The sequence below is a fragment of the Schistocerca nitens genome, unplaced genomic scaffold, assembly GCF_023898315.1.
Source record: "Schistocerca nitens isolate TAMUIC-IGC-003100 unplaced genomic scaffold, iqSchNite1.1 HiC_scaffold_465, whole genome shotgun sequence".
NCBI lineage: Eukaryota > Metazoa > Arthropoda > Insecta > Orthoptera > Acrididae > Schistocerca > Schistocerca nitens.
This window is the reverse complement of record NW_026045998.1, coordinates 503,444-522,824: the sequence shown is the minus strand read 5'-3', so window position 1 is coordinate 522,824 and position 19,381 is coordinate 503,444. Positions and strand designations below refer to the sequence as shown.

The 19,381-nt window shown below is 40.6% G+C and overlaps 1 protein-coding gene and 1 long non-coding RNA gene across 2 annotated transcripts in view; one reads left to right on the top strand and one right to left on the bottom strand.

Moving 5' to 3' along the window:
- The window catches only part of LOC126232160 (uncharacterized), a 163,038-nt gene extending 155,997 nt beyond the window's left edge, over positions 1–7,041 (top strand). The window contains exon 4 of the long non-coding RNA XR_007544670.1: positions 6,985–7,041. This is a non-coding gene — a long non-coding RNA (uncharacterized LOC126232160). The remainder of the gene's footprint in view (positions 1–6,984) is intronic.
- LOC126232157 (zinc finger protein with KRAB and SCAN domains 3-like) overlaps positions 1–19,381 on the bottom strand; it is a 394,238-nt gene that overhangs the window by 48,784 nt on the left and 326,073 nt on the right. The window lies entirely within an intron of this gene.

Genomic DNA, 19,381 nt, shown 5'->3' with positions numbered 1-19,381 from the left:
CCAGTCCTGACAAAACTCTACCATCTGGTGAGCAAGATGTATGAAACAGGCGAAATACCCTCAGACTTCAAGAAGAATATAATAATTCCAATCCCAAGGAAAGCAGGTGTTGACAGATGTGAAAATTACCGAACTATCAGTTTAATAAGTCACTGCTGCAAAATACTAACGCGAATTCTTTACAGACAAATGGAAAAACTGGTAGAAGCCGACCTCAGGGAAGATCAGTTTGGATTCCGTAGAAATATTGGAACACGTGAGGCAATACTGCCCTTACGACTTGTCTTAGAAGAAAGATTAAGGAAACGCAAACCTATTTTTCTAGCATTTGTAGACTTAGAGAAAGCTTTTGACAGTGTTGACTGGAATACTCTCTTTCAAATTCTAAAGGTGGCAGGGGTAAAATACAGGGAGCGAAAGGCTATTTACAATTTGCACAGAAACCAGATGGCAGTTATAAGAGTCGAGGGGCATGAAAGGGAAGCAGCGGTTGAGAAGGGAGTGAGACAGGGTTGTAGCCTATCCCCGATGTTATTCAATCTGTATATTCAGCAAGTAGTTTTAAGGGAACAAAAGAAAAGTTCAGAGTAGGTATTAAAATCCATGGAGAAGAAATAAAAACTTTGAGGGTCGCCAATGACATTGTAAATATGTCAGGAGACAGCAAAGGACTTGGAAGAGCAGTTGAATGGAATGGACAGTGTCTTGAAAGGAGGATATAAGATGAACATCAACAAAAGCAAAACGAGGATAATGGAATGTAGTTGAATTAAGTCAGGTGATGCTGAGGGAATTAGATTAGGAAATGAGACACTTAAAGTAGTAAAGGAGCTTTGCTATTTGGGGAGCAAAATAACTGATGATGGTCGAATTAGAGAGGATATAAAATGTAGACTGGCAATGGCAAGGAAAGCGTTTCTGAAGAAGAGAAATTTGTTGACATAGAGTATAGATTTAAGTGTCAGGAAGTCGTTTCTGAAAGTATTTGTATGGAGTGTAGCCATGTACTGAAGTGAAACGTGGACGATAAATAGTTTGGACAAGAAGAGAATAGAAGCTTTCGAAATGTGGTGCTACAGAAGAATGCTGAAGATTAGATGGGTAGATCATATGACTAATGAGGAGGAATTGAATAGGATTGGTGAGAAGAGGAGTTTGTGGCACAACTTGACTAGAAGAAGGGATCGGTTGGTAGGACATGTTCTGAGGCATCAAGGGATCACCAATTTAGTATTGGAGGGTAGCATGGAGGATAAAAATCGTAGAGGGAGACCAAGAGATGAATACACTAAGCAGATTCAGACGGATGTAGGTTGCAGTAGGTACTGGTAGATGAAGAAGCTTGCACAGGATAGAGTAGCATGGAGAGCTGCATCAAACCAGTGTCAGGACTGAAGACGACGACAACAACAACAACAACAACAACAACAACAACAACTGTAGACCCATGTCTCATCACTAGTTACGATTATCTTAAAGAACATCGTGTACTCATTTGCGTGATCCAAAAGCTCTTCACAGATTGCGAGGCAAAAGTCTTCGTGGTCTTGGTCCATGAGCCACGTAAAAACGATCTTGGCGGCAACACGATGCATTCAAAGATGCTGTCAGAATTTCATGACATGATCCAACTGCAAGCCTCACACATACAAATACTATCATAGTGAACATACCACATCGACATGACTTGACAGAAGCTTCATGTGTAAACAAGGAAGTATTAAATACGAATAATAGATGTAAACAAATCTGTGATCATTTCAATAACGTGACACTAATAAATGTAAGCACTTTCAAAAGGGATCGTTATACAAAACATGGGCAGCACTTAAATTACTCTGGTAAATTACCTTTATGGCAGGCTATTGAAGAAGTTGTCATTGATAAGATAAAACTGCTGAAAACAATCCAGTCTTGAATATAAATGTCTCCATCAGGGAAACTTGCAGTGATGACCAAGACCTGCCCTTACAAGTCTTGGTCTAGGCCTATTAAACTGCAACCACCACCATTAACTACAAAGTCAAATGATTGTAACTCTGTGCTAAAATCGAAAGTTAAAGATTGTGATTATCTGTCCTTCTTTCATATAAACATACAGTCAGTGAGAAATGAACTTCATTAATTTGAACTGCTATTAGAAGACTTGCATTGTGATATTCTGTGCCTAAATGAGCACTGGCTTAAAGAACATGAATCCAAGATGTATACTCCTGTTGGTTTACAATTTTTAACTGGCTATTTTAGATCAGCTATGGAAAATGGAAGAGTGTCAATACTAATGAAAAGTGAACTAAACCAAACAGTTAAGATAATAGATCTCAAGCACTTAGTCCACGAAGGAGAAATTGAAATTGCTGCCATTCACTTCCCTGAAAATGCAAGATTGTTGTAGTATCCATGTACTGTGCCCCCAAGACTGGTGCCAAAGTTTTTGTCCAGCATGTAGATAATCTCTTAATGTACTTAGTTAGATATAAGAAGCATAAAATTTTAATATTTGGTGACGTCAGTACTAATGTGTTGGTGCAAAATCCTAAAAGTAGATTGCTGCTAGATACCCTCAAGTCATACAGTTATGCTTGCCTTAACTATGAGCCTACCAGGCAGAATGCCTGCCTAGATAATGTGATATCAAACATTTGCAAAGATGATGTAATCTTAAATGTTGTTAAACCGATGCTCTCTGACCATGATGGAATTTTCCTAAAATTAATGGCATTCAAAAAAGAACAGGCTCAACCAATAGAACCCAGGACAGGAAGTAGTTCAACCCATCAAATATAACAAATCTCACACAAAGACTTAATGATCATGGACTGGTGTAATGCTGTCATGGAAAATGAGTCATTAAGTGTTGCTTTTGATTATTTCTTACACACCATTACTGCTATCTTAAATGAATATTGCCCCCTCATCATTAAACACAATAGACTAAATGCAAGGAGAAAACAGAAAAGAAAAGTAACTTACTGGTATACACCTTACTTAAATAACTTAAGGATTCTGTTAAGAATTTACTATGATAAATCTTGCTCGAATAATGAGTATACACACTCATATGCCAATTCAAAACAGCTGTACAGAAAAGAAATCATTTCTGCAAAGAAAAAAGCTAATGAAAACTATATTTATCAGTCTAGCAACAAATATAAAGCAGAATGGAAAATAGTTAAAACAGAAACAGGGCTAATGTCAGAAAATTTACCTGTTCCTCTAAGTGCAGTTGAACTAAATAATAGTTTCATAAATTCTGGAGAATTAGCTATGACAGATGAAAGTAATTTAGATGATAGTGAGGACAGACTTTCCAAATTTCAGGAAACAGAGTTGACAGGAGACTTGCCAAAATTTGATTGGAGAACCATTTATCTTAAGGATATACTGGATGTAGTCAGATCACTAAGCAATTCCAGAACTGAGGACATCCATGGTTTTTCTAATTTTACCACAAAGAAAATAAGACACTATATATGCATTCCACTGTCTTGATTAATCAATAGGATGTTTACAGAGGGGACATTTCCAGACTGCCTTAAACTGACAATTGTATTGCCCATATACAAAAAGGGAGGCAGAAATTCACCCCAAAATTACAGACCTATAGCAATAATACCAAAACTATCTAAAATTATTGAAAGTCCAATTAAACGATTTTTTTTGGGTGTCACAACCTTCTCTATAAGGCTCAGTATGGATTCCGAACTGGGCTATCAACAATAAAAGCAGTTCAGGAAGTTGTCTTATCAATATTACAAGGTTTTGAAAATAGGGAACATACCTATACAACTTTAGTTGATTTAACCAAGGCATTTGACACTGCGTCACATAGCATTTTAATTAAGAAACTAGAAAAATATGGAATAACTGAAACAGAACTATTACTGCTGAAATCATATTTGACAAACAGGTACCAAATGGTCTATATAAATTCAAACAACAAATCTGACCTTCTCAAGGTAAAATACAGAGTCCCACTGGAACCTTTCTTATTCACTGTGTATGTGAATAACGTGCCCAACACATTACCATATAAAGCTGTCATGTATGCTAATGACACAACTTTTATCACGTCACATAATGATGTGAATGTTGTCAAACAAATGAACAAATCCATGATGAAAAAGGCAGCTCACTGGTTCCATGAAAATAGGCTGTCATTAAATAAAAATAAAACTGAACACATCCTTTCTTCCCTTAGAGATATTAATGATGGACCTAATGAAATCAGACATTCAGTAAAATTGCTAGGCATTTATCTCGATACCAAATGGTGCTGGAATACTCACACAGAAAAGCTGTGCAGTAGGTTGGCAAGATTTCTATATCTCCTTAGGAAACTGAAGCATTGTGTCAGTAAGGAGTGCATACTTATGGCATACCATGCCTATTTTCATACTCATCTGCATTATGGAATACTTCTTTTGGGGAAACTCTGCTGGGGCAAAAGATGTTTTCCTCTGGCAGAAGAAAGCCATTAGATGTATTTTTGGTGTGAGCAATTTAACTTCCTGCAGACAGTACTTCATTGAGCACAAAATTCTTACAGTTCCCAGTCTATACATACTTAAAGCACTTATGCATGCCAAATAGAAAGCCCACATGTATGAAAGCAGGTCAGATGTGCACTCATATGAAACCAGAAATAGGAACTTAGACATTCCTTGGACACGTTTGAGTAAAATCCAAAATAATTGTTTACATGCTGGCAAAACATTTTACAACAATACATCACATGGAACGAGGGAATTGCACGAGAATAGATTTAAAATGGTGGTAGGGACATGGTTGAAAGAGAGAGCATTCTATAGCATAAGTGAATTCCTACATAATGAAAAAATGATTCTCTATTATTATATATGTGATTGTGATCAAAGGAACTGTAATTTATGTCATACAACCATACTGACCTTTTGTGTAATCATTTGTACCACAATCTGAACAAATATGTAACTACTGACCTAATGTATAATCATTTCTGTAACCGTCTGATGATGCCTATACAACACAACAGTTGTCTACAGGCAAATAAATAAATAAAAATAAAAAAATAGATAAAACAAACCGAAATGTTACATTCTTCTGCAATCTCTATCTGAGTCACTCATTGATTGGCACGCACAGTTTCGCCGAGGTTCCCGACACGAATGCTGTCACTAGGTGTTGAAGGCCTCCTTAACGTGGCTCACCTCTAACTTCCATCCGGCCGTTTTTAAACCGTGTGAACCATTTGTAACACTGAGTATGGCTTAAGCGCTCATCATTGTAGGCTTCCTGCATTATTTGTTGTGTTTCTGTAAAGGTTTGCTGAAGTTTCAAAATTTAATGCAGGCACAATGCTCTTCTAACTCTGCCATCTCAAAATTCACAAAGAGAGAGACAATGTTCTACTCAATAAAGCACGAAAAAAGAAACTAACCAGGTATACAGCGACAAAACTTCCAACACTTAGATTTTAAACGCAGGCATTTTCAGGGATGCCAATCGCATTTTGCTCCAACAAACCGTAGCTGCGAAATTAGAAATGTTCTGGAATTTTTGAACAGATCTCGTATTTGCCATGATAGACTCGTTTTCAAAATGTATAAAACTATATCCTTTGAAGAATGCAGCCAGCAAGAAAATAGTTACTAAATCACAAAGGGCTGATTTCATGCTGTAGGCATACAAAAAGATATTTTTCTCATACTGGAAGGCAATTCATATCAAAAATATGTAAAGAATTTTTTGAAGGCTACAACATAAAAAACCATTTGTACTTATCACGCTGTAATCCAACTGAGTGATAAATGAGAGAAATAAGCCGTTTGTGTAGAATATACTGCAGCAAGGATCGTTCAGATGCGTTAGAATGTATCAGTAGTTTTGAAGATGTGTTAAATAGCTCACCATGTGAACTTTTGTACAACAAGAAACCTGCTTACCTCATTAGTGAACTGCTTGAACTCCCTGCATGCAAAAGCAGGTGTCACTTAGAGATGATATTGTAAGAGAAACTATGAAACAATGTTACAGGAGAAAGCAGGGACCTGACAGGAAAGTAAAAGGCACACGGTTTGAAATTGGAGTTTTAGTTCTAGCAAGGACAGTAAATAGTGAGATTAAGAATTTTTTTTTATATTTACATAGGGCCTTTCAAAATTTTTGAATACCCCCCACCCTACTGCTACTGGATCATTTACGTCAAATCAAAGAAACTTTATGGGCTCAGAAATGTAACACAATGGAAACCATACAGGAATTCAGACTAGGCTGATACTATTTACTCACCAATTTGTTTATTCAGACATTATACCAAGTTGAAATTGGTTTCAGGCACATACGATAATTACATACACGCTGTAGAGAAAGGAAAAAAGTACTTTCAGGGAGATGCACGCTCTTTATGGATTGTTTGTGGCAAGAGCAGGACTCTAGCCATGTGACATTGTCTTCAACATAAACACGGTTTCTGATGTCACATTCCTCTATTCTTTTCTTTATAGCTTTTCTATACACAAACTGTACACATTGTGTACAAAACTTGCAATATATGATTTACATACACTTATTTTTATCATTCACATACGTATTTGAAACTCCTAATATTCATTTTGCACCTATACTATCAGCCTATTATTGCACCAAACTATGTATTCCTGTTGGATGTAAACTGCTGGTATGCTGTTTGTGTCAAGAATGAAAACAATTCCTGATGTATTTCCCTTTAGACATAAGAAAACTTACAATAAATCATTTATACTTACTTATCTGAGTGTCTGGTAAACAGTTTGCAACATCTATTGCGCACATGCTTACATAAATTTACACTGGTCACTTTGTTTATTGTCAGTCAATTTATTACAAGCATGGCTGTACAGATTCAACACTGTGTATTCCTTACATTGTCTGTATGAACCAACACTTGCCACTTTGCTTACTGTTAGCCAATTTATTACACCTGTGGTTAAATGAATTCACTAGCAATTTTCTTATTTTTCACAGGCTTACGAGAACTTACTCAAACAATGAAAAATCCAGGATGGAATGTAACAGTATTACGAAAAGGAAAGTTGTTACTCACCATATAGCAGAGATGCTGAGTCGCAGAGAGGCACAACAAAAAAAAACTGTCACAAAGCTTTCGCCCAGTAAGGCCTTTGTCAAAAAAAAAAACACACACACACACACGCACACACGCACACACGCACACACGCACACACACACGCACACACACGCACGCACGCGCGCGCGCAGAAACCACACTGCCAGCAGCAGCAGCACCAGTGTATGATGGGAGCGGTGATGGGGGGGAGGGGAGGGAGGGGGGGGGAGAGTAAGGAGGAGGCTAGGGCAGGTGTGACGGTACGTCACATTAATGGACATTTGGATAAAGGGAAAGGAAGTTTTTGTTATGAGACGTGTGGACTATAAATTTTCAAGACTGTGTACGTGTGTGCGGTGTATAACAAATAATAATGTAAGTTGTTATCAAAACACAAATATTAATTGATGTAATTAACAAAACAGTTTTTCTGGTATAATCTCTGTGTAACATAAGACATGAAGATCAGAGAAAATGCTTTGATTGAACTAGCTCTGTTTTGTTTCGTCTGGCAGTAGGCCACCATTCTAGTGCTGTCTGATAATTGACGTAAGTTGTATATGTATTTTTGAAAAATATAATAGAAATTGTTGTTAGAAGTGTGTATTATTGACTTTGTCACCTCTCATGATCGCAACCATTAATTATAATTAACAAAGTTTTTACAGAACTTCGTACTGCAGGGAGCTCATCTGCCCTAGCAGGATTTAGTCGGCCATTACGCTGACGATTCGTGTTATTAAATGAAAATACGAGAGACTTCTCAATTTTGATCTTCCATTAATTTCGAAGTTAAAATTAATTTCGGTTACAAAAATTCACAGCTCTGAATGAGTTCAATGTGTTCCATTTTGGCCGCCTAACGGCAGACGAGATTCTCTCCAGTTTTGCCTTGCAAATAATGAACAATAAATACTGAAAATCATTACATTCCGCAATATCTCAGTTAATCTTTATGTAATTTGGTACATAAATAACCAGTACCCCTGAGACCCATATTAATAATTACAGTCTGCGTAAGAATACACATATTTTCTTTTCTAAATAGCAGCGCACACGCAAACTATTTATTAGAAGGCGGTGAGTTGTGTGCCGTGTTTAAAAAAATATTATGACATATGTACTTCAGGGCAGCCGATGTCCGTAAGAGTGCTATTGCGGTGTAAGTTAATTAAGTCTCATGCTAGCCCACAGTATTTAAAGCCAACCCAAACCAAAATCATAAAATACATAATTATAAAAATATATAATTATCCCATGATAAAGTGCACCCAGACACACACATCCACATATACACTTATACCGTGATACAGGGAGGGGGAGGGGGAGGGATTGTATGGTGGGGTGGTGGATAGTGAAGTGCTGCAGGTTAGACGGAGGACAGGGGAGAGAAGTAAAAGAACTGGATGTGATGGTGGAAGGGGGGATGGGAGAGGACGACGACTGACGAAGGTTGCGGCCAGGAGTATTATGGGAATCTACGATGTATTACAGGGAAAGTTACCACCTGCGAAATTCGGAAAAGCTGGTGTCGGTGGGAAGGATCTGTATGGCACAGACGGTGAAGCAGTCATCGAAATGAAGGATATCGTGTTTGGCAGCACGCTCAGCAACAGGGTGGTCCACTCGTTTCTCGGCCACAGTCTGTCGGTGGCCGTTCGTGCAGACAGACAGCTTGTCGGTTGTCGTGCCCACATAGAATGCAGCTTAGATTCTAGATCACAGGACTGGTTCCACAGGTAGCCCTGCCTTTAATGGGATAGGTGATGTTTGTGATGGACTGGAGTAGGTGGTGGTGGTGGTGGTGGTGGTGGTGGTGGTGGTGGTGGTGGTGGTGGGAGGATGTATGGGACAGGCCTTGCATCTATGTCTATTACAGGGGTATGAGCCATGAGGTAAGGGGTTGAATCGTAAATCCCTCACTTCATTCAGATTCACTGATGACATCTTTGCCATCTGGATCGAGGGTGAGGACGCCCTATCCGCATTCCTCCAGAACGTCAACAACTTCTGCCCCATCTGCATCACCTGGCCCTAGTCAACCCAGTGCCTCTGTCCACATCAAACCTACCAACCACCAGCAATGCCTCACTTGGACAGCTGCCATCTGTAATAGTATGAAACCAGCAGTGTTCCCAATAAAGGGCTAAACAACAGCTAAAGCAGTTTGAAGAGTTTTCATACAATGTGAATCCCATCAACTCGTAAGAACTTTATTAGTAAAATAAAAAAGTTTGAAGGTTATTAAATATTAACAAATTTCTTTCAAAATACAGCATTTTGCAACTGCTGCATTGAATAGGTGAGGGGTAGTTGACTTGATCATATTGCATATCTGTGCCATGTGCTAAGACTGAATAGCATAGAGTACTGATACCTTCTGGTTCATAGAAGACACAAGTCATGTATGTATGTATGTTTGAGACTTCATAGAATACCTGCAATGTGCACATTTGTAATGATAGTGACATGCCACTGTACAGGGTGGTTTTGCTAAATGGTGACGAACTGGAGGAAATGATCCCTGAGAGAATATGGAGAAAAAACGTCATATGAACATATGTACATCTACATACATACTCTGCAAGCCACCATACAGCGGAATGTATTGTGTACTACTAGTCATTTCCTTTCCTGTTCCACTCGCAAATAGCGCGAGGGAAAAAGACTGTCTGTATACCTCCGTATGGCTCTAATTTCTTGAATCTTGTCCTTGTGGCACTTATGCAAAATATGTCGGTTTGCAGTAGAATAGTGCTGCTGTCAGCTTCAGATGTCAGTTCTCTAAATTTTCTCAATAGCGTTGCACGAAAAGAATGTCGCCTTCCCGCCAGGGATTCCCATTCGAGTTCCCGATGCCTCGTGTCGTTTGAACCTAACGTAACAAATCTAGCAGCCTGCCTTCGAATTCCTTCAGTGTTTTTAATGCCACCTGGTACGGATCCCAAACACTCGAGCAGTACTGAAGAATAGGTTGCACTAGCATCCTTTATGTACTGATGAACTGCACTCCCCAAAATCCTCCCAATAAACTGAAGTTGACCATTCACGGTCCCTACTGCAATACTCACACGGTCATTCCGTTTCATATCACACTACGGCATTACACCCACATATTTAAATTAATTGATTGTCCCAAATGGGACTACTAATGCTGTAGCTGAGTGTTGCATGTTTATTCCCCATACTCATCCACATAACACAAATTTTTCTACATTTAGAGCCATCTGCCATCCATCACACCAACTAGAATTTTGTCAAAGTCCCCTTACATCTTCCTACAGTCACTCAACTTTCACACCTTACCGTACCCCACAGCATCGTCAGCAAATGACCACAGGTCGCTGCCCACCCTGTCGTCAATCATTTATGTATGTAGAAAATAATAGCAGCTCCATCACACTTTCCTTGGGCACTCCTGATGATACCTTTGCCTCTGACAAACACTCACTGCCGAGGACAACTTGAGGTTGGAAATGCACGGTGTCTGCACTACAAGGTATTTATTAATTAATCATACCTGCACAGTAACAGTGCAGCACACAACACGCTGTTAGGAGACTGCCATTAGACGAGGTGTTTGCAGTGGCCCCCATAGGCCTTTTGCGGGGACGACTGGTCACACGAGTCGGACAGTATTAGTACCCTTGTGGGTCACTGATACAAACAGTACATTTCCAGTTGCCCGGTCTGCTCTCGTGTGTGGTCCACCTTCATGTGGGTGTACCTCACTGGAAGTGCAATTCTGACCGTATCTCCGTAGGACCTCTTTTGCTCATTATTCTCTCGGCAACCGTTTCTTGTAGTCTCTTCCCATTCAGCAAAATCACCCTGTATAAATACTAACCTGTAACATACAGCCCAACCCACACACACTCTCAACCCACATTACTGCAGGGAATTAGCAGGGTTTAAAGAAATGCAGTCTCATTTTTTGTGTGAATTTGTGATCACCATAGCTATAAGCTGTCGAAGTGAAACTTTTTGTACACGCCTAGTACGACAAGGGTGGGATAGGCAGTGGGCTGCGCCTCGTCAGGGGAACCGTGCCGGCACTCGTCCGAGGTAACTCAGCAGAGCCACAGAAATTGGGACGGCCGGATGGAGACGGCAGCCTCCACACTCCCAAACACGGGGCCACTCTGCGTAAAACAGTGCCGCCTCTAATAGTTTACGAACTGTGTACGTTACTGTTTGTGAAGACGTTCTTTAATAGCGTGAGAGGCTGGTGCTACACTGTTCATTTATTTCTCACTCCGTCGTGGCACGCAGTCCTCTCTTAACACTACACACACTGCCAGCAGATGATGGGATCGTAGTGACGATGTTTGGCTGCAATTTGGCATTTCCTAGCCTGAAAAACTAAGTCAGATCAGTAAGTTGTGCCAATTAGAAAACATTCTCACAGTTCACAGGTGACAGTTTAATGTACCGCGTTACACAACTCGGAGAGACGTAGTAACTCCTTTTTTAACAGTTCAGCTCTAACTTACTCACGTAGATATACACGTGTAGACTACTAAACGCTACTGAAAATTACATGTCGGTTACATTTAGACTACATAGCACGAACTGCACTGGAAGTTACATAAAGAGAGGTAGATTGTGTAATGTCTGTTCACTCGGGCTGTTGTTGCCGTGCCTTTTTATAGACATGTGTAGTACAGGAAACAGGTCACAAACAGGGAGAGCCAGGAGGTACATAACCCTAAGTTCGAAAACATAATGGGGTGGGGAAATTTAGCTTCTTATCAGTAGGAATGTTTGTTAAATTTATGTATACAGACAGAGGCAGCGAGTGAAAATTTGTACCGAGCCCGGGAATCGAACCCGGGAGTCCTGCTTACTAGCCGGGCATGTTAGCGACTAAGCCACGTTGGGACAGCAGGCCACAAAACTGCACAGGTCACCCTGGCATGCCCCCCCCCCTCCTCAATCAAAATTCTCACTGCTAGTTCAGTCTGCTTTAAATTCCCCCCTACACACAAACAGAATTGCCGAGGCTATCCACGTTCTGGAAAAGCTCCTCACCATCGAATGTAAATGGGTGATCCAGCCTGAACCTGAGGTGCAGGTTCTTATAAAAGTGATGTGACACAATTTCAGAGACTTTACTGATCTCATGTACCCTAGTAAGGAGCAGACTTGAGTAAAATTCCCTGCCTTGGTCCAAATTTCCACTCACCACTTCGGTCTGTATACATAAAATCATACCTGTCAGAGACCAGTGAAGTCTCTGAAATTGCGTCATTTCATTTGTATGTTTATGAATGTGTGTGTGTGTGTGTGTGTGTGTGTGTGTGTGTGTGTGTGTGTGTGTGTGTTGGCAACACACAACTTTGGGGATAGATGTACAGCTTGTGGCATCCAAGCAGTTCACCGCCCCTTAACAAATATAATAAATGAATCCTTCACATCAGGGACATTTCCAGAGCAGTTAAAACAGGCAAGAGTTGTACCTTTGCTTAAGAAAGATAAAGCAGAACACGCAGAAAATTAGCGGCCCATTTCCCTGCTGTCTCCATTCACAAAAAAACAGAAGCAATTATGAAAGATAGATTAATGAATTTCCTGAATAAATACAATCTTTTAAGCGAATCAGTTTGGTTTCTGAAGTAGCAAAAATATGTAGTCTGCCATAGTAGAATTCACAAAAGTTGTACTTGATGCTATTAACAAAGATGAGTGTGTCATAGTCATATTTTTGGATCTTTCTAAGGTATTTGATACAGTCGACCACAAGTTTTATTAAATAAATTAGAAGCATCAGGAGTAAGAGGGGTAGCTAATGACTGGTTTCGATCATACCTAACAAATAGGGTACAAACAGTAGAGATAAGACATACTTCAAATAGATCTAAACATTTAGTAAAACACTTATCAGAACCAAAATATATTAATCGAGGGTTCTGCAAGATAGCATATTAGGACCAGTACTATTCCTGATATGCATCAATGACTTTCCCAGTAGTATTACTCGTGGCAAAGAATTTCTCTTCGCTGATGACACCAATATTATAGTCACTAAGAAAATGAGAGAACTCCTTGCAGAGAAAGCAAATGAAACTCTAAAGGAAGTTTACGATTGGTCAATAAGCAATAAAGTGACATTTAACATAAAGAAAACTAATGCCGTGAGTTTGTTTGAAGAGGGAAAATAACAGTGTTAAATTAAAGGTAGACAGCACCTCTATAAACTGTGTAATAAATGCAAACTTCCCAGGAATGAATATTGATTCTCAGTTGAAGTGGTGTGAACATACAAAGGTACTTTCAAACAGAATGTCATCAGCATGTTATGCCCTTACAATCCTATCATCAGTGTGTAACACGCAATGTTTTTTAGTTAGATACTATTCGTATGTACATTCAGTTCTTAGCCGTCTTTTTTGGGGAACAAATGTACAAAATATAAACACAATTTTCAAACTATAGAAAAAGAACCATAAGAATAATAACCAAAAATAGTAGTAGAGCTCATTGTAAAGATCTGTTCAAAACACTGGAGATTTTGACTGCTCTGTGTGTGTACATTTACCAGTCAGTTGTATACATCAAAAATAACATTGGTAATTACTGCACAAATAGCTCCGTCCATGACCATGGAACAAGAGCTACACTCAACATTTACCAAGAAAAAATAAACATAAAACTCAAAACAGCATTTTCTACCAAGGAATAAAACTGTACAATAAGTTACCAAAAGACATTAAAGAAATTACAAAAATACACCTATTTAAAAAGGCAGCAAAGAAGTATGAGTGTAATCCCAAAAGTAAGGTCTCCTATTTCTGTATAAGTACATAGACCTGTTTATTTCTACAGTGGTTTACATCAGTTTACAGCTAGAACATTTAGCTATTTTTTGACATTATCACCATTTCTGTCACAACATTTTTGTAGTTGCTGTGGCAGTTTTTGTATGCCCATGTCATACCAGCTCACTGCCATGCTGTTTAGAAAGTTATAAATCTCTTCTTTCACCTCGTCGTCGGAGCTGAATCGTTGGGGCCACGCTGACAGGTATTGTGAGACTCTGAAAAAACTCAAACGAGCAATTTAGAGCCGGAGAAGAGGAATGTTGACCGAGGGCGTACACATTCTCCGTGACAACGCTCGCCCACACATCGCTCGGCAAACCGTTGCTCTCCTGCAACAGTTTCAGTGGAACATAATCACCCACCAACCCCCTATAGTCCTGACTTGGCGCCCGGCGACTATCACCTGTTCCCTAGGTTAAAAGAACATTTTGCCGGAAAGCCATTGAGCTCCGACGACAAGGTGACAGAGGTTCATAATTTTCTGAACAGCATGGCGGCCGGCGAGCTGGTATGACTTTGGCATACAAAAACTGCCACAGCGTCTACAAAACTGCATTGACAGAAATGGTCATTATGTCGAAAAATAGGTAAATGTTCAAGCTCTAAACTGTTGTAAACCATTGTAGAAATAAACAGGTCTATAGACTTATAAAAGAATAGAACTTACTTTTGGGATTACCCTTGTACCTGTTATGCAATACATTTTATACATTAAAAGATTACTTAGATGAAAGAGAGTATGGGTTTGCTAAAAAAAATGTTAAACAAATAAATACTGACAATGATTATAAAACATTCCACATAAACCTTCACACTGTGTTTTGATTTTTCTTTTTTCCTTTTCTAGAAAAACTTATCCCCATGCATAGCACAATACTAACAACTCTTCGTCTTTCTGAGCTCAACATCTCACATTACAGAGGGATGCTGACTGAGTTATATACATATATATATATATCTGCTTGTGTCTTTATACACTCCTGGAAATTGAAATAAGAACACCGTGAATTCATTGTCCCAGGAAGGGGAAACTTTATTGACACATTCCTGGGGTCAGATACATCACATGATCACACTGACAGAACCACAGGCACATAGACACAGGCAACAGAGCATGCACAATGTCGGCACTAGTACAGTGTATATCCACCTTTCGCAGCAATGCAGGCTGCTATTCTCCCATGGAGACGATCGTAGAGATGCTGGATGTAGTCCTGTGGAACGGCTTGCCATGCCATTTCCACCTGGCGCCTCAGTTGGACCAGCGTTTGTGCTGGACGTGCAGACTGCGTGAGACGACACTTCATCCAGTCCCAAACATGCTCAATGGGGGACAGATCCGGAGATCTTGCTGGCCAGGGTAGTTGACTTACACCTTCTAGAGCACGTTGGGTGGCACGGGATACATGCGGACGTGCATTGTCCTGTTGGAACAGCAAGTTCCCTTGCCGGTCTAGGAATGGTAGAACGATGGGTTCGATGACGGTTTGGATGTACCGTGCACTATTCAGTGTCCCCTCGACGATCACCAGTGGTGTACGGCCAGTGTAGGAGATCGCTCCCCACACCATGATGCCGGGTGTTGGCCCTGTGTGCCTCGGTCGTATGCAGTCCTGATTGTGGCGCTCACCTGCACGGCGCCAAACACGCATACGACCATCATTGGCACCAAGGCAGAAGCGACTCTCATCGCTGAAGACGACACGTCTCCATTCGTCCCTCCATTCACGCCTGTCGCGACACCACTGGAGGCGGGCTGCACGATGTTGGGGCGTGAGCGGAAGACGGCCTAACGGTGTGCGGGACCGTAGCCCAGCTTCACGGAGACGGTTGCGAATGGTCCTCGCCGATACCCCAGGAGCAACAGTGTCCCTAATTTGCTGGGAAGTGGCGGTGCGGTCCCCTACGGCACTGCGTAGGATCCTACGGTCTCGGCGTGCATCCGTGCGTCGCTGCGGTCCGGTCCCAGGTCGACGGGCACGTGCACCTTCCGCCGACCACTGGCGACAACATCGATGTACTGTGGAGACCTCACGCCCCACGTGTTGAGCAATTCGGCGGTACGTCCACCCGGCCTCCCGCATGCCCACTATACGCCCTCGCTCAAGGTCCGTCAACTGCACATACGGTTCACGTCCACGCTGTCGCGGCATGCTACCAGTGTTAAAGACTGCGATGGAGCTCCGTATGCCATGGCAAACTGGCTGACACTGACGGCGGCGGTGCACAAATGCTGCGCAGCTAGCGCCATTCGACGGCCAACACCGCGGTTCCTGGTGTGTCCGCTGTGCCGTGCGTGTGATCATTGCTTGTACAGCCCTCTCGCAGTGTCCGGAGCAAGGGTCTGACACACCGGTGTCAATGTGTTCTTTTTTCCATTTCCAGGAGTGTATGTTCATTCTTCAAAGTTACTTCAAATCGAAATTTTTCTTAAAACCTCAGGAAGACTTTAAGCTAGTTTTTCCTGAAAGAAGGGTGGCTAACAACTCAGACTTGATGGATAGTTGCAACATTTCAGAAAAACTGGTGGGAATGGATGTGATCGTTCCAGCCGACTTCAGTGTTGAGTGATGCTTCATTGGAAAATGTCTGTGCAGCACTGCTATGTTCACAAAGATGGTGGTGGTGGTGGTTAGTGTTTAACGTCCCGTCGACAACGAAGTCATTAGAGACGGAGCGCAAGCTCGGGTTAGGGAAGTATTGGGAAGGAAGTTGGTCGCGCCCTTTCAAAGGAACCATCCTGGCATTTGCCTGAAACTATTTAGGAAAATCACGGAAAACCTAAATCAGGACGGCCGGAGACGGGATTGGACCGTCGTCCTCCCGAATGCGAGTCCAGTGTGCTAACCACTGCGCCACCTCGCTCGGTAGGTTCACAAAGAAACTTAATATTAAAACTGTGTCAGAAAACTGGAATCTCTCTTGGGTGTTTTTTCAGAGCTACAAAGCACCTCAAACATCATCCGTGTGGCATTCAAATTGTGCATGAGCTTTGAGAACCTGATAAGAGGAGAAAGACTACATTACTTCTGTAGTGTCTGCATTTTATTCGCAACAATGTTTGGGTACTGTATTGTGTGTTCTACTCTGATGAAGCAATGTTCCATCCGAGTAGCTACGTAAACAGCCAGAATGACAGATATTAAAGTTGAGAAAACCATCACGGAATTTGGAGATCGTTGTGCAATTCCCCTCAAAATAATTGTAGACTTTTTTTTTTACATGATAGGGGCTGAATGTTACAAGTACGTAAACATTCAATTTGTAGCACTGGCAGAGGCTGCTGAATAACACTGCCGGCTCTAGCAAGAAGGCGCAAAAACGCCACACGGCAGGAATCCTAACTAGCGTGGACTGCATTTTGTGTGTTACCAAAGACAATAATTTCATACAGCTGAATTTTAAAATCCCAAAAGTGGTCATGGTTTGAATAAATAATTATTAGTAAAACTGAAGCAAATATCTCTAAATTTTCAAAAAAGTAATGGTAAATAAAATAAAATGTACGTGAATTTTATGTAGATGACAGCTCTGAGTATATATTAGCATATTTGACAATATAATAGAGGAATTAGCTCCCCCCCCCCCCCCCCCAAGAAACTCAACAGAATAGGAGCAGTGAGCCATAAGGAAATGAAAGTGTAAGGATTACTGCTAAGATTTTTTTTCTTAAATTCTTGTGGCAGCTTATTCAAAATGGATGCAGCAGAATACTGCACTCCTTTCTGCTTAGGAGTCAAGGAGGTGAGTTCCACATTCACTGAATTTCTGCCTAGTATGAACTGAGTGAAGGCTGCTAATTCTTTGGGATATGCTCATATTATTAACAAACAACATTTAATGTTTTATATGTTGAGAGGTCATTGTCAGAATTCTCGGATTCCGAACAAGAGATTCCTAAACCTATACCACATATTGCTCAAACCGTCTGTTCCTGAGCCAAAAATACCCTTTGTATATGGGAAGACTTACCACACAGTGCATTACCATACACAGTCCTAAACAACTGAAAAAAAAAAAAAAAACCCTCAACAGCCGGGTGGGGGGGGGGGGGGGGGGCGGGAGGGAGGGAGCGAGGGAGGGAGAGAGAGAGAGAGTGGGGGGGTCCTTTTGGCCCAAAGCTTACACATCTAGCAGTCTTTTTGTTGTGCCTGGCTCCTACTAAACATCTCCACTAAATGGTGAGTAGCAATCTATCCTCTTCAAAATATTGTCATTATTCCATCCTGGACCTAACATTGCTTGAAAAAAGATAATTGGACTAATTTTTGTGTTGGACTATCACTTGCAGATAAATATGCTGATTATAATGGTGAATACAGCAGTGTTCACTTTTTAACAAGGTCCTGAACATGAGCTTCCTTTAACAGATAACTATCTATATGAACACCTAGCTACTTGAACTGTTCAAGACTCCCTAATCTTTTACCCATTATGAGTAATGAAAAAGTCAGTTTTAGTTAACTATGTATTAGAAAGTATAAAAACTGAGTCTTACTGTGAGTCCCAAAAGGTTCGATATTGGGTCCCTATCTGTTTCTTTTTTACGTGAATGACCTACTACTTGCTATTGATGTTCCTTCAGTCTTATTTGTTGATGATACATCAGTTCTAATTGAAAATGAGATATCTGAAACTATTCAAGAAAAAGCCAAAAATACTTTAGAAAAACTTGAATCTTTGTTCTATCAAAATGGACTAAAACTAAATGTAACTAAAACCAAAATGATGCAATTTGAAGCTAAATCAGTAGAAAAGGAGAGAAATACAGATAATTTGCAATGATCAGGATATCACAGAACCAAACCATGTGAAATTCTTAGGCCTAAATCTTGACAAAAATTTAAATTGGAAGGTACACATAGATTATTTAGCAAATAAACTGAACAACTTACTATTTGCAAGGTGTATTTTCAGGTGCCACAAACATGGTTACCAGAAAGATAGTTTATCACTGCTACTTTGAGTCAGTTATTCGTTGTGGCATAATCTTCTGGGGAAATTCAGCAAATGTCACTAGGCTCCTAGTATTACAAAAGAAAGTAATTGGAAACGTGTGTTGCAAAAAAATGTTGTTGTTGTTGTTGTTGTTGTGGTCTTCAGTCCTGAGACTGGTTTGATGCAGCTCTCCATGCTACTCTATCCTGTGCAAGCTTCTTCATCTCCCAGTACCTACTGCAACCTACATCCTTCTGAATCTGCTCAGTGTATTCATCTCTTGGTCTCCCTCTACGATTTTTACCCTCCACGCTGCCCTCCAATGCTAAATTTGTGATCCCCTGATGCCTCAAAACATGTCCTAACAACCTATCCCTTCTTCTAGTCAAGTTGTGCCACAAACTTCTCTTCTCCCCAATCCTATTCAATACCTCCTCATTAGTTACGTGATCTACCCACCTTATCTTCAGCATTCTTCTGTAGCACCACATTTCGAAAGCTTCTATTCTCTTCTTATCCAAACTATTTACCGTCCTAG